The sequence below is a fragment of the Mirounga angustirostris genome, unplaced genomic scaffold, assembly GCF_029215605.1.
Source record: "Mirounga angustirostris isolate CCGP_5_RB_7025 unplaced genomic scaffold, mMirAng1.0.hap1 SCAF_10, whole genome shotgun sequence".
In the NCBI taxonomy this organism is placed as follows: domain Eukaryota; kingdom Metazoa; phylum Chordata; class Mammalia; order Carnivora; family Phocidae; genus Mirounga; species Mirounga angustirostris.
In genome coordinates this window covers 77091431-77106009 of record NW_026991718.1, presented here as the reverse complement: position 1 = coordinate 77106009, position 14579 = coordinate 77091431, and the positions used below count along the sequence as shown (strand labels likewise).

The following is a 14579-nucleotide window of genomic DNA, read 5'->3' as shown; positions in this document are numbered from 1 at the left end:
ACAAAGCACTGCTTGAGCGCTCCACAATCCTGACCTAGGGCTTTATTCTGTGCTCCACGGATGCTCCACTTCGGGTGTCTCCAGGCCTGTGATGGTCGCCATCCTGAACTCAGATGCTGCCCGAATGCCCCTATGTCCCTGGCAAGGGTTCCTGGGCCAGTGGCCACGTGAAGTGTGCTGACAGCCACCTTCTACAGTCCGCAATGCTTTTGAGAACTTCTGCCTTGTCTGTACTTTTCTCCCCCACCATACTCCCTTGAAGGTGCTTTCCCCTTTAAGAGTGGGAGATGAAACATGGAAATCAGAACCACTTCCCTCCTGGCCCGGGGCCTCACTTTCTGCATTTATATTGCAGACTGAGGGTGTCCCAACAGTCTTTGTTTCCCCTGAAAAAGCACAGCATCTAATTCATTAGGGCCAGACACCCACCGTCGGCACCTGCGGAATAGGAAGACAAATCCCACATAACACAAGACCAGCACACCCAGGGAGGGGGAAGAAGAGTTCTGTGAAGTTTGATGGACACCTCCCTGAAGTAAAATATTTCACTCTCAAAGATAAAACAACAACAACAACAACAAAACCTACGTTCATACTGGGAAAGAACTGGATAGCAAAACAATCAACAATCTGGAAGAGAGGCACCAGCTCAGGCAGTCATGATTCCTGGTGGGATCTGAGGTGAGATGCTACGCTCAAGCCTTGACTACAGGAGCCACTCCTGGGGTAGAGAAGATGAGAAAGGGCCATCTGATAATCCTTGCCTTTTTAGAATGTGAAGTTAAATTTTTTTAAAGGCTTAGAAAAATTACTACAGATTAGCAAATTTTCATCAGTAGTTTTGTTAACACACACAAAAATTTCCTTATTGCAGAGGCATGAATTCAAAGAGTGTTTCAAGAGGGTAAAGATCCTGGAATACATGCTCGTCTACACCCCTAAGTCCCAGGGATTTTAGTCAGAAAGCAAAGCATGGCTCCTCAGGGGAGCTCAACTTCCTGTAGCTACTGCCTTGCTAGGTGCGTGCACGCGCGCGCGTGCGTGTGTGTGTGTGTGTGTACACACAGAAGATGTGTAAGTAGATGCATGAACAGCGTGTGCAAGCACATGAGTGGTGTGTGAGCACTCATGACAGGTGTGTGTGTCGAGCACAAGCACTGGACTGGGGTGGAAGGAAGAGGACAAGAAGAGCTAGCCAGCTTTACCCAGGTGTGCAGCAGACAAATGCTTATACCCAGAGGCCGGGAGGCCGAGGAGAGCCCAAACTTCTCCGACCATGCCTATTCCTTGGTCTGACATCTGACCATTGGAGAGGCCCTCTACTGAGTTTAGGAACTGCCAGCACATATATCCTTCTTAAAATCCAAATGCCTCAAAAAGAAGAACACACTCAATTTTGCTAACACCTAGAATAAGTTGGTTATTAGATCCCTTTCATCCAACAGAGAGCGGACACTTGGGATCACCTTTCTGAAAGGAAAAGCAGGACAAGGAAGGAAAGAGGCAGGATAGAAACACAGACCCAGGTGCCACCCCCCCATGCAGCTAGTGAGGCTGGCCCTCCCCACACTTGGGAAGGGGACTTGTCTGTGGCAGATTCAGGGCGGGGAAGGATGAGCCAGCCCTGGAGACTATGGCGGGGAGAAGCTTGTCTGCCTCCTCCTGGCCCCCCTACTCTAGGCCCCCTTCCCACTCAGGGCATCTTGTCCAGAGGCCCTTGCCTGGATCCCACATGCTGCCTGAAATCCCCCACCCAGGCAGCCCTTCCCTCTGGACACACCCACGGCTCCAGAGGCACCAGAGGGACTACTAGTGGGAAGCAGCTCTGGGACCTAAGTCTCAGCCCTGGCCCTGAGAATTTAGTTCAGAACTCTGTCTGCCATTTTTGTGTTTTAAATGAGGAAATGACGGAACAAAGGGATCAAGTGACCTCTTTCAGGCTCTCGTATGAAAGCAATGTGGAAGTGAGAAAGGTCTCGAGCTCTCAACTTTTTAGTCAGCTGCCATGCCTATAGCCTCCCCAGAGGTTTCCCCAAAATCCTGCCAACATTCTCCCAACAAGCATAAAAACTCACCTTCCAAAAAAGACAACTTGCAGGAAAAGACACAGCTAGTTGCCTCCAACATGTACTCTTCGCTTCCTCCTTCACTAAGGGCCTGGGACCCTGACGTTTAGTTGGCACAGGGCTGTCCGCCTCCCTTGCGGCTAGCTGTGGCCAGGGGTTTGGTGCTTGCCAACAAGATGTGCAGACAAATTTGATGAGGAGTTCTCAGAAGTGTGCCTTCCTCCAGCCTGATGACTGGAAGGCCCATGGGCTGGCTGCACCTCTAGTCACCACTCTAGACAGGAGGCACGGGGCCTCATTGCAGGGAAGGCAGAACATGAGCTCTGACTTCGAGAAAGCCATGCCTGTCCTGACTAAGCCTCTTTTCCTTCAGACTGTTTCCCATTCTATGCAGCCAAATGTTAATCCTAACAATTTTACCACTCCCCATTTATATCCTGTATATATATAGATATATACAGGATATATGGAATGCTGAGAGCTGAGGATAAAGGATACTATTTTAGATTTAAGTTAATCAACAATCCCCTTTTTCCAGAAAGAGTCAGGAATGCTTTAAACAAAGCATTCTCAAATTTACCCTGGGCTCCAGGCTAGAGTGAGTACATTCTCACTAGACCTTATAATCATAATAATATTCATTTTGTTGTAGGGTTATTTTATAAAACAGTTTCTCCCCCATATAATCAACATTCATAATCCTAAAAAGAAGGCAACCAATCCTATTTCTAGGCCTGTCTGAGTAGCAAGCTCAAAAAGCTTTAATATACCGAATTCCTGTTTACCTCCCCAACCATTTCCTGGCTCGGCTTGCATATTTAGTGCAGACAAGTCTAGGTTACGAGGCATTCATTACAGTTAGTCCATTAAATGCGGTTCACGGTCTAAGCCACGGGCTGCTGGCAGCCATGATAAAGATGGGTACAATCCTTCACAGTTAACAAAGCAGCCAATCTGTGGGTCTATAATGCTGGTCACACCCTGTGATTCCCAGTTCCAAGGAATGACACGGCGATCACTGCCCTGGGATCTAGTATCTCATCTCATCCTGTTGGGAATGAGTCTGTTCCACGACGGTTTGGAACCCTCTCTGCTACGGAAGCGGTTGAGGCTGCACCTGCTGCTGTGACGAGGAAAGACGTGAACAGCAGCCAGAGTGGCCTGATGCTTCTTAACAACCAACTTGGTCTAACAGTGGTGCCACCATCTTGGAAGCACCCTTTCTCTCTGGGCAGTCCACTAACCTGCAAAAGGCTTCTCACTGCTTCACAAACCATCTGCTGGCTTTTCTCCTCTCTTTGACCAACGAGATTAACTCCTAGCTTGGTAGAGATATTTGACTAATTAAGGATGATTAAATAATCGAGTTGACTCAAAATGAAAACATCTTTCTGCCACCCCCCCCCAGTAAAGTTATTCAAAATACCATACTGTTCAAAGGCGCCTACAATGATCATCACCAAACATGTATCTTAGGCAATCACTGGTACGTTGCCAACCCTGTGAAGACTATTTGCATTATCCAGTAAGATAGGTTCCCGTTCTCATGGGCTCTGCAGTGTTTCAAGGAGAAAGACGCACAAATGAAGACTGTGACAGCTTTTAGCAACGGAAGCATCCCTGAAATGTGTTCCGGGCTCTTCTTGGAGGGACAGCATTCATACAGTCTTATCCATCTGAAGCTCTGTATTCAATTCTTTTTCATCACTTTATGCTTTAACTAATAACTTTAAATCCACGCGCTCTTTATGTAAAAGGTCAGGAATGGGTAATAGGAAATAAAGTAGGTCAAAAATAGAGTAAAAGGAGGCCAGAGGGAGGTAGGTGGAAAAGTCAGGGAAGGATATCGAACTGCCAGAAAGAGACAATCCAGATCTGAACAGCTGTGTATAAATTATCAGGGGAAAATATCATGAAGCAAAGTGGCCTCCATCAATCCATGGAAAATGGCAAGGATTTGGGCATCAACATACAACCCATAGCTGTACTGGGGGACTATCCACAAAGGGCCTCAGAAGGGGGGGGTGTAGGGAAGGGTGCAGGGTGGAAGAGCCAGAGGCACCGGGTACTCTATGTGGACCAGGAGGAGTTTGGTCTGCATGATACACAGACAGCTTCAACCTCCACGGACATATCCAGGGTACTGCAGGGTCTCTGACGCTGTGTGTGTACTCTAGGAAGCTGCTGCTGAATTACTGCAGAAGGGAGCCTGAAAGCGAAAGAGGAGAGGCAGGAGCCTGATTTCCAAGGCCACTTCCCTAAATACTGTGTATGTATGTGGGTGTCACCCAATGCCAACTTTCCCCATGCAGCCCTCAGGCACCATCACAACTCCAGTTCATTGTTGGATTGGGGGCCAAGGGAGAAAGAAATGAGGGACTCACCTTCACCAGATGAACGAGGAAGGAAGAGGTCAGATTCAGCATGATTTTTACCAAGTCACTGGCAGGTTAGGGGCAAAATCCAAATGCATGCTTCTCTTCTGCCTCGGGTGGGCACTGTCTACCAGCAGGCTGTTTCCCTAAGGCCAGTCCATTCACCCATCACTCTCTCCTCTTCAGAACCAGAACAGTAACAATGTTTGGAAGATTCTGGGGTATCCTGACATTTCTTGGCACACAGCCCCATCTTAATTGGGCTCTATTATTGCATTTAATCAGCCATTAGATTATCACCCAATTATGTAATGTGATCACTTTAACATTTGTATATGCAGAACACAGCCAAAGCAACAAGAAATGTGAAAATACTCAACGTCCATTTCACACAATCACAAGTTTTTATGTGCTTTACAAAAAAAAAAAAAAGGTGTCAGTAGAAGGCTTAGCTGGGTCAGTGACCACCTCACAAAACTTTATGAGCCCGGGCCCCTCCCACTTCCCTGTTCCCCCTCTGCCCACATCCTTCTCTGACCTTTGCTGGCAGTTCCCTCGCAGAACCTTCTTCTTCTGTAACATTTCCCCTCAGAGATACCCTGGGCAGGAGTCAGAGATGGATGTACTCTAGCCTTTTGAATACATTTTTTTTAATGGCTGTTATGTTTTTAATGGAGGGAGATAGAAAATGCACCAGTGCAAAAGAATGTTTTGCATACTCATTAGCATAGTGATTAATGTAAATTTAGGAATACACAGTGTGTTAAACTTCAAAAACTACAAAGTTTCCTGCAAAGATAGTGGAAAAGGCTCCTTATGTTTTTACCTGCCACCTTTATTAATAAAGTTCTAAATGGTATTTGGGGTCGAGGGGGGCACTAAAAAATAATAGGAGGCTCTTTTCTGCTGTAGTTCAACAAGAATTCTAATAAAGTCATATGGCAATGACTGTAGGGCAGTGAACTTTCCCCAAAAGGAAAGTTCTAGATGACTATATCACAACCTTTAAAAGTACTGTAATAACGTTGCTTGGTAACAGATGGTGATGGCACTTATCATGGTGAGCACTGAATAATGCACAGGACTGTTGAATCACTATGTTGGACACCTGAAACTAATATAACACTTATGTTAATTATACTTCAATTTAAAATTCTTAAATCTTTAAAAAGTATTTCCAATAACATATAGGCAAGCTCAGTGGCTTAACAGTTTGCAAGCCTGGAAAGCAGCTAAGATATCTCCTAGAGAATTTTCAAACATTATAAATCCCATTTTTCCTCCACAGAGAAACTTTCTAAAGCACGGACATGACTTGAAGGACACCGAGAAAACAATACATTTTTTAAAATAGGGGCAAAAAAATGGGAAAAAACAGAGTTATCAAGACCATAAAATTGAGAGGAAGGATACTGAGTCTCCTGCAAGATAGTAACTTCCCAACTACAGGGAAGTTACTGCACTGCAGTGCACAAATCTGCTTACATTACTTAATTCACACAGCCCCCTGTGCGCCAGGCACTTTCCCCATTTCCCAGATGAGAAAGTTGATTTAGGTTCATGTCCAGCACTTTTTCCTCCCATAATCCAACTTGTCCCCCTCAAAACCAGACACAGACACCCCGAAGAGATTACTGCATGTGCTTTGTGACACAAACCAGACTAACACCTGCATTAATGCATAACACATGCATGCCAAAGGCAACCGAGGGAACTTAGAAGTTGTCCTGTTACTGCTAAGTCACAAAGGATTGCAGAGGGAATCACAGGTAGCGATGACTCCAACGAGGCCAGCCTCAGAACAAGGTGGATCTAGATACCAACCTATTTATCTATCTCATTTGCTCGCTCGCTCTCTGTAGGTAGACATGCTGACCCACCCTGTTAGGAGAAGGATGGGTCAGGCAACCAGAGTTAACTTTTAAACCTCTGACAAATCCATACACTCCCTGCCATTGCCTCCCAATCGCTCAGAGTAGCCCTGCTAAGGATCCTCAACACCATCAGGAGGCTCTGGCCCAGGTGGTCAAACACCAGAGACGATAAACCAGAGCAAGACCACAACATCTACATCTTTTGTGCTGCTGTCTTCCTGGGCTCCAGCTCCATTCCCACGGGCCCACACTGCTAAAAGTCCCCTTGCATTTTAGATCAGCATTCTCCACCTATGGTGAGTCACAGACCCCTAAGGTTCGGTTGAAGGCCAGAGGCCCTCCCCGGGAAAAGACCCAACGTGTGTGTGTGAGTGTGTGTGTGTGTGTGTGTGTATACACATGGCCAGGGCAGCCCCCTGCTCTCTGTGCTCAACCTTCAGATTTGACACATTTTAGCCAAAACTGACAGTAGAAAACACTGACATTGTAACAATACCCAAACACACACAACATGCAAATAACTACATGTTTTTACCAAAAGATGTCTATGCTTCCTATAAGACATGTATTTACATATTTTCTGTTTTATTTCAAAAAAATGTTTAAATGCTGGTTACAATCTCAAATTGATTTTGCGAACCGCTGCTGTTTGAAAAACACCATTCTGGATCCTTCCCACCCTGTTTCCTCCTCAGGTGCTCTTCCTTCCCCAGCAATTAGTACCGATGTGGTACAGCAGGGTATGAGACTTCCTGGATTAAGACGAACCTTGAAAAGTCAAGAAATCTAGAAACACCTTGGAAAGCCTTGGAAAGTCAAGAAAATCTAGAAATATCTCAGCTCACTAGTTTCTGGAAAAATCTGGAACAGTGGGCTATTTTGAGCTCACAAATTACACCATGAAGGTGGCTATTTCACTTCACGTAAACATAAAGTTGGAGCTGTACTTGCAAAAGGGAACAACGGAGCAGGTCACCCTGGGCAGAGCCAGGGAGAGCTATAAACTGCCATTGAAAGTGGTCCCTTAGGCTGTCTGCAGGCCAATTCCTTAAGGATCCCCAAGTCCCTATGAGCTGTACTGCTTTCTATTTTTTTCTAACTGAGCAAGGAGTGGCAGAGTAAGCAAACCCTACGCATCAGAACCTACTTCCAGAATGGCTCTGGAAAGTGAGTCTTCAGGGCCAGTCTAGATCCTTGGTAGCTGGCCCAGTGGACTCCCATCCCTGCTGGGCCAGAGACAGAACCTGGGGCTGGGAGGTTACCATGTTGCTTCCTTTAGTCCTACGGGGAGGATGTGGGCCACTCTCAGAGGAGCTGGAGAGGCTGCAGGCATGGGGGCTGGGAAACAGCTGGGCCAGTAAACAGAGGGGGCCATGGAGAGCAAAGACACCCACAGGCTCCTCCGTTTACACTATGGGCTGACCACCCAACACGCACTCTCCCTTCTTCCTACTCTGGGAACAGTCCTCTCTGGATTCAGGAATAGCCAGCCCCATCTCCAGCTGAGGAATGGGGGTGGTCTTGATTAGACTACGAGCAAGTCTCAAACTTGAGCTTGCATCAGGATCACCTGGACGGCTTGTTAAAACAGAGTGCTAGGCCCCATCCCAGAGTTTCTAATTCAGTAGGTTGGGGTGGGGCCTGAACCTGCACGTCTAATAAGTCTCAGGGGATGCTGATGCCGCTGGTCTGGGGCCCAGACATGGAGGAACACGCCTAAGCCAATCAGCACCCAGCATTCTCACGGCCTCCTGACCTGGGTCCCAGGGAGGCCACGCAGTCCTCACTGCTCCCACAGACCAGAGGGAGGGCTGGTAGAGGCTGTGGCTAGGAACAGGCTGGTGTCAGGGGCAGGGAAACACCCAGTCCCGCTGACCATAAGGACCATCTCATCCTCATGAGGAGGCTGACTCTGGGATGATACTAGCAGTGATGGATGGAGAGAGGAAAAGAATCTAGGTCCTTGATGAAATTGCAAAACTACTGATAGAGTAGAACTCCAGTTCTGTGAGATAGTAAATGACCTTATTGTTTACTTGGCAGCCAAAAGCACCCCAACGGACACACCCCACGATCCAGGGAGACTCTTGAACCAGGCATCCCTATTACCTAAAAGGATGCTGTTCTCCAGAAACATATACTTGCCTAAATGTACTTCCTTCACACCTACAGAATTTGTACACCTAGGTCATCCTTCTTGAAAATTCTAAGTAGTGGGTTAGAGGAAGAACCATTTGAAATGTAAGCAACACAGGACAAGGGAAGGAGTTCTACATCCTGGAATGAATGAATTTTATCAGACAGCCGCTGATACCAGCTGTACAAGAGCTATGGCAGGGGCGTGGGGAAGAGGAAGAGAGGCAGAGGATTTCAGGAGACCTCAGAATTCTACCTAGTAAGTGCAACAGGAAGGGCACTGCATAAACTCCAGGCCAGGAGATATACCAGATGTCGGAGGGAAAGGCTCTGACAGTGTCCCAGGAAGGGAGCTGCAAGGAGCTGAATGCTTTCCTCCTCCAGAGATCCCCTCCCACAGGACACCCCTCTGTCTTCCTGACCCCATACCAGAAAATGGACATGACTTCATCACCATAGACCCTCCCCAACTGGAGCCTTCCTGCTTCCGAGGCCTTCCGCAGGTGAACTTTCAGATTCCACCTTGAAAGGGCTGCAGTGTCTCACCTGCCCCAGGTTAAGGACTGTGAGCCAACACGAGGGGCTGGCTGGGCTGGCTGGGCTGGCTGGCAGGCACATGATAGAGCATGAGTAAGGTGCGTGCAGAGACCATATTGAGGAGACAAGCACACAGCACCCAGGGGCCCTGATTCCCCATTTCCCAGCCAGCTTATGACGAAAGGGATGGTGAAACCTGAAGAGAAAAGGCTGCTCTCATTCCAAGTTCCACACTTGCCCTCACGTGCTGCACACGTGAACTCATCATCAAGATTCATGTTCCTGAGATAGCAGGAATCAGGTGCCAACCAAGCACCTGGTGTATCAACTCATTTGACCCCCCAACAAGACTCTGCGGTTGCAGACGAGCAAACCAAGATAGAGAAAGATTAAGCTACTTGCCCAAGGTCACATAGCTGCTGGAGGCTCACAGGGACTTTGGCTCCAGAGTCCACAACAGTTCGAGAAATAAAATAAATGGTTTTGAAAGATGTGTATGCCCAAAGTTCCTTACGTACAGATCAAAATACTAGCAATAGAAATATTTGATATTGGGGGCCTCTGGTAATTAATTCCCATCCCTACATTGATACAATAAAATATTTATTTTTAAATCCTGTGCAGGAAGCTATGTGATTTAATGGAAATGGTACTAGATCCAGACAGACCTGGGTTTGAATCCCAGTTCAAGCTCTTCTAACCACTCTTAGGTGGATACCTTACCCACGCCTCACCCAGCTTCCTCCTCAATACCACAGCTCACCTTCTCACAAGACCTTGCAGGGGATGCATATAAACACTTGGCCGGGGGCCTGGGATGTAGTAGGGGGTGCTCAGAAAATGGTAGCTTCCTTCTCTAGGATGAAAAATGCATCAGGCTTAAAGGAGACTTCTAAGGCTGCCAAGAATAAAGTTTAAAGTTACAGTAACTTCCACAATGCAGTAATATAAAGAATAACCTAATGAGAAAAAATGGGCAAAGGATATGCACAGGTAATTCACACAAGCAAAAGTAGAAGTGAGCACAAAAAAAAGTTTTCAATATTTTTGGTAATCTGAGAAATGCAATTAAAATAATAACGCCTTCTTTATCCATTAGATTGGCAAAAATTGACAAGATTTATACTCTTCAGTGTTGGCAGAGTTCAAAAGAAATAGGCAGTTCACATCCTAATGGAAGGAGTACAAAGTGAAAGCCTCTTAGAAGTGGGGGCAATTTGGCAGAGCTATCCATTTAAAATTACTCCTTGACCCAGATATTATACTTCTAGGGATCTAGAAGACGGACATATTTGTGAGTATTAACAATAATTTGATTCACAGATTCTCCACTATTTTTAGAGTAGGAAATTGGAAATAACCTAAATGTCCATTGATAAAGGACAGTCAAATTATGATAAACCCATACTCTGGAACACAGACCAAAAACAAAACAAAACAAAAACAAAAACATTTTCATGTCAGTACATATAGATCTCCAGCACACAGCACTAAATTTAAAATGCAAATCAGAGAAAATTTTGTGTAATGTGTGAATGAGTGCACATGTCCACTAAAAAGGCCTAGAGGCAACAACCCCTGAGTAGCAATGAGCACACCTAGCATCCAGATCTCGGTTTTTAAATACCATTCTCCATTACAAGGAACAAAGACTCTTTTTGGAGACATGGCTAATTCCAGGCCTGGAAATTAAAAGCCGAGTGTTGAAGGTTTTATGCCAGGGAGTAAAGAAGTCCTCCAAGAATGATGAGGACATGTCAAAAGGACATAAGGGGCCCCTGCAGGCCAAGTCTGGGACAATTTTAGCAACAAAATGAATAACAAGAGTAAGAGACTATAATCTATTGCATAAAACAGGAATTCATGAGTGCAGAGTGTAAATCAAAGAATAAACAAGGGAGAAAGAAATGTTCTTCCTTTCAGTACAATTCCAACAGGTAAGTATAGAAAGAAATATGGAATTAGAAAATCACCATCTGTCAGCCAGCATAATAACTGGTTCAGGTAAGAATCATCAATGGATTCTAAAACTAGTGAGTCAAAGTATGGGGAGTAACAGTATATTTATAGAGTCCGGAGTTAATCTTACTAAGAGATACATATTAGTTACAAAGGGAAAATGGTAACTTTTCTGTTAAGGGAACCTGGAAGACAGCACCTTAATCAAGTGATCAAAGATAACCCGACCAGTGAATGGGACTAATCAACAGCATATGCCTCCCTCTGCTGGGGCACGCTGAGATGGTTGCAGGGTCACCCCTGGGCTACGTTTGCCAAAAGCACGTAATCTTAATCTAATCATGAGGAAACTGCAGGCACACCCAAATTGGGAGACATTATCCAAAAAAAACAAGTGGCAGTCTTCAAAAATGTCAATGTCATGAAATACAAAAAAAGACTCAGTAACTGGTCCAGATGAAAGGACAATAAAGAGACAGGACAATCTGACATAATGTATAATCTTGGATGTTCTTTTGCTCCAAAGGACATTATTGGAGCTCCTGGCAAAATCTGAAAAAGACCTGGATATTAAATAATAGTGTTATATCAATATTTGATTTCTTGATTTTTAATAACTATATTGTTATGTAAGAGAATGTCCTTGTTTTTAAGATATACACAATAAAGTAGTCGTAAAAGGGCTTCATGTCTGCAGATTACCATTAAACAGTTCAGAAAAAAGTAATGACACATGAACAAATATGAGAGAAGGATAAAGCAAATGTAGCAAAGGTCAACATTTGGAGAATGTGGGTAAAGGATAGATGGAAATTCTTTGGATTATTCTTGCAACTTTTCAGTAAAACTGAAATATTTTTTAACAATTTAAAAAGAGCAAGGTGTGCATATGTACAGAAATATAGATAAATTCCTAGGGATTCGGTTCATGATGGCATTTTGCTTTTAAGCAAAATGGTGTTAATATTGGTCTCCCCAGAATACACTCTCCTCACAGAGCTTCTCTTCCAGAACGCTAGAAAAATATGTTTTGAAGGATCTCTCAAGACCAGCTCATTAATCAAGTTCTACAATAGAAGCAACCACATAATCAAACCTTCTTCCCTGCAGATTTGTACTCTTTTTTCCTCAAGGAAAGCCAAAGCATCCTGACACCATGAGTAGCTGATGATGCTGAGAACTTTGCTGGAATATGTAATCAATAAAGGAGTTTTTCATAAGAAGCAGGGTCCAACCTCGGTCCAAAGTCTCCCCACCCCTCTGTCTTACTGGATACTTGAGATGCTGCGGGGGGGGGGGGGGGGGGGTCACCGGTCAGCTAGTCCCACGCACCTTTCTGTACCATTCCTCGGGTGCATTCGCAGATCTGCTGGCTGAGCAGAATGTTCCCAGGTAGGCCACTGGCTAAAGGGACTTGTAGGGTCAGTGGTTCTCTTGGTCATATACACCCCCATCTTTCTGGTGCTTTACGGTTCACAGCAAGCTCTTGTGTATATTATTTTATTTCATCCTTTCCTTAAAGCAACTTAAAAAAAAAAAAATCCTAATACTCAGTTTAACAGCAATACAAGAAGATACCCGGTTTCCCAAACAATGGAATAAACTATAATGTCTCCCCTTGACTTCCAGTCTAAAGCAGATAAACACTGAGATGGCGTAAGCCTAATGAAAAACCGAGACATAAAGCAGCCACCAGGCTCAGCAGAGCCAATTCTATTGCTGAGCCCAGGAAAAAGCCCTCCTTTCTCTCTGCATCCGTCCAGCTTCCTTTCACTTAAGCCCTATCCTCAGGGCACACCCTGCCAGGAACTTTGGCTGGTTGTTACAGAGGTGTGTTTAGAAGACACCACAGGGAATGATGCCTTGTGGGTTTCCATTCACAAGCAACAACCACCCTTGGGACAGCATCATGGTCTTCTGACAGCAACCCTCCAACAGAACCACTACACTGGACTCCCCATGTGGGCACCATCATTCATCTTTCTTCAGAGAAATCAATGAATCAAATCTTCCAAGAGTAAACATGTTAACAAAAATCCCCCAACAAAGGCCCTAGCCTAGATCCAGAATCAAAATTCCTCTTAAAGCCTGTTTTCAACCAATGAAAAATTAAGTTTAATTCTAGGACAACCTATTATATGTGCATTTACCAATGCCAACAGCATCTACATCCCAAAACAAATGGCAAAGCAGGTTCTGTTCTCACCTTTTAGAGCTGAGAACATTGAGAACCAGAGTTAGCAAGTGGCAGATCCAGGATTCACACCCAAGTCGGCCTGTTCAGGCCCCAATCCCACTGGCTTGCCCACAGTCCACCCAATCCACTGCGAACCAAGATGAATCAGGCAGAATTTCACTGCAACATTCGAAATGCCACCCCACCCCCTACTCCCTTGGTTTAGATGCCCTGTGGGCATTCTACTCTTAAGCAGCCTCCCAACCAAACACTTCCAGTGGCAAAGCAAAAGACAAGAAAATGGGCTTTACAACTGTTTATACTTCTTTCTCAACAAGAGGAATATTTTCATGATCTGTCATTGTGGATGAACTCGGGGCGGGAGGAACACAACATTATGTAATGTCAGAGGGCAGGCGACAAGGGGGGAAGGGAAAGCAAGCCCATCCCCATCCCTTCGCCCACAAAGACATAAATTTACCTTTGACATTTTGAGTGTTTCAATCTTCTATGGCCTACACAATCATGATTGGCTTTTCAAGAGATGGTCACAGATCCCTGCAAATTTCTCAGGCCTCAATTAATTGACTAGTACAGCCAGAAAGAAATAATATACAAAAAGCCAAGATGCCAGAAATGTCGGGGGGCTATGGCCCGGCAGAAAAGGGAAGAGTTGAGAGGATGGAGACCAGATGTCATACACTGAGATGCATGCTTATTTTTACCCGGTTATGTTTACACCCGAGACACAGCGAGGCCTTCAGCGTCTGGAATCAGTAGATCCAAGCAAGAGCCAAGATGTGGCCTCGGGGTCGCCGCGTCCTGCATCCTGACTTGCCATCGCCCGCTCCAGCTCCGCCCTCCGCTCAGCGCGAGACGGCCCGGGTCTCCCTCTGGCTTAGGGGTCGGCCACGCTTGGATTGTTCTCCAAAGACGCAACCGCCGGCGAACCGCTAGGCTGTAGGATTTCCATGACAACCGCGGGCGCCGTCTCCGCCCGGCGCACCCGGCACCGAGATGCGCGCCGCGCCCCGCCCCGCCGGGTGCATCCCTGCGCCCGGCTGCTTGCCGCCGCCGCGTCGCCCCCGCGCCCAGCCTGGCCCACCTACCTGGCGCGCCCCGGCCCGCGGCGCCCGCGCCCTGCTGCCCCGCCGTCCTCGGTCCCGCCGGGCCGCGCGCCCGAGCCCCGCAGCAGCAGCGCCGCCGCTTGGTCACCAAGTCGCGGGCTGTGGCCCGGCTCTAGGTGCTGGTCCTCCTGCGCCGGCCGGCCGCGAACCCGGCGCCCGCGCAGCAGCCCGAACTCCGCCGCCGCCGCCGCCGCTCCGGAGGTCGCGCGCGGCCCCGCCCCGGCCCCGCCCCCTCTCCGCGCATGCGCGCTCCGCGAGCCCCGGCCGGGCCGCCCCACCTCTCCGGGTCCGCCTCCCAGGAGGCGGCGTCTCTCGCGCTGGCTTCTACT

General features: G+C 46.7%; 1 protein-coding gene across 5 annotated transcripts in view; it reads right to left on the bottom strand.

Annotated features, from left to right (window-relative positions):
* The window catches only part of INPP4A (inositol polyphosphate-4-phosphatase type I A), a 132066-nt gene extending 117610 nt beyond the window's left edge, over nt 1-14456 (bottom strand). For 4 of the 5 annotated variants that reach the window (XM_045885139.3, XM_045885138.3, XM_045885140.3 and 1 more), the window contains exon 1: nt 14233-14455. The gene's annotated coding sequence lies outside the window, so the exon portion shown is untranslated. Of the gene's footprint in view, nt 1-14232 lie in introns of all 5 variants that reach the window. The other variant, XM_064572582.1, reaches the window with a different exon arrangement.
* Between the last annotated feature and the right edge of the window lie 123 nt (nt 14457-14579).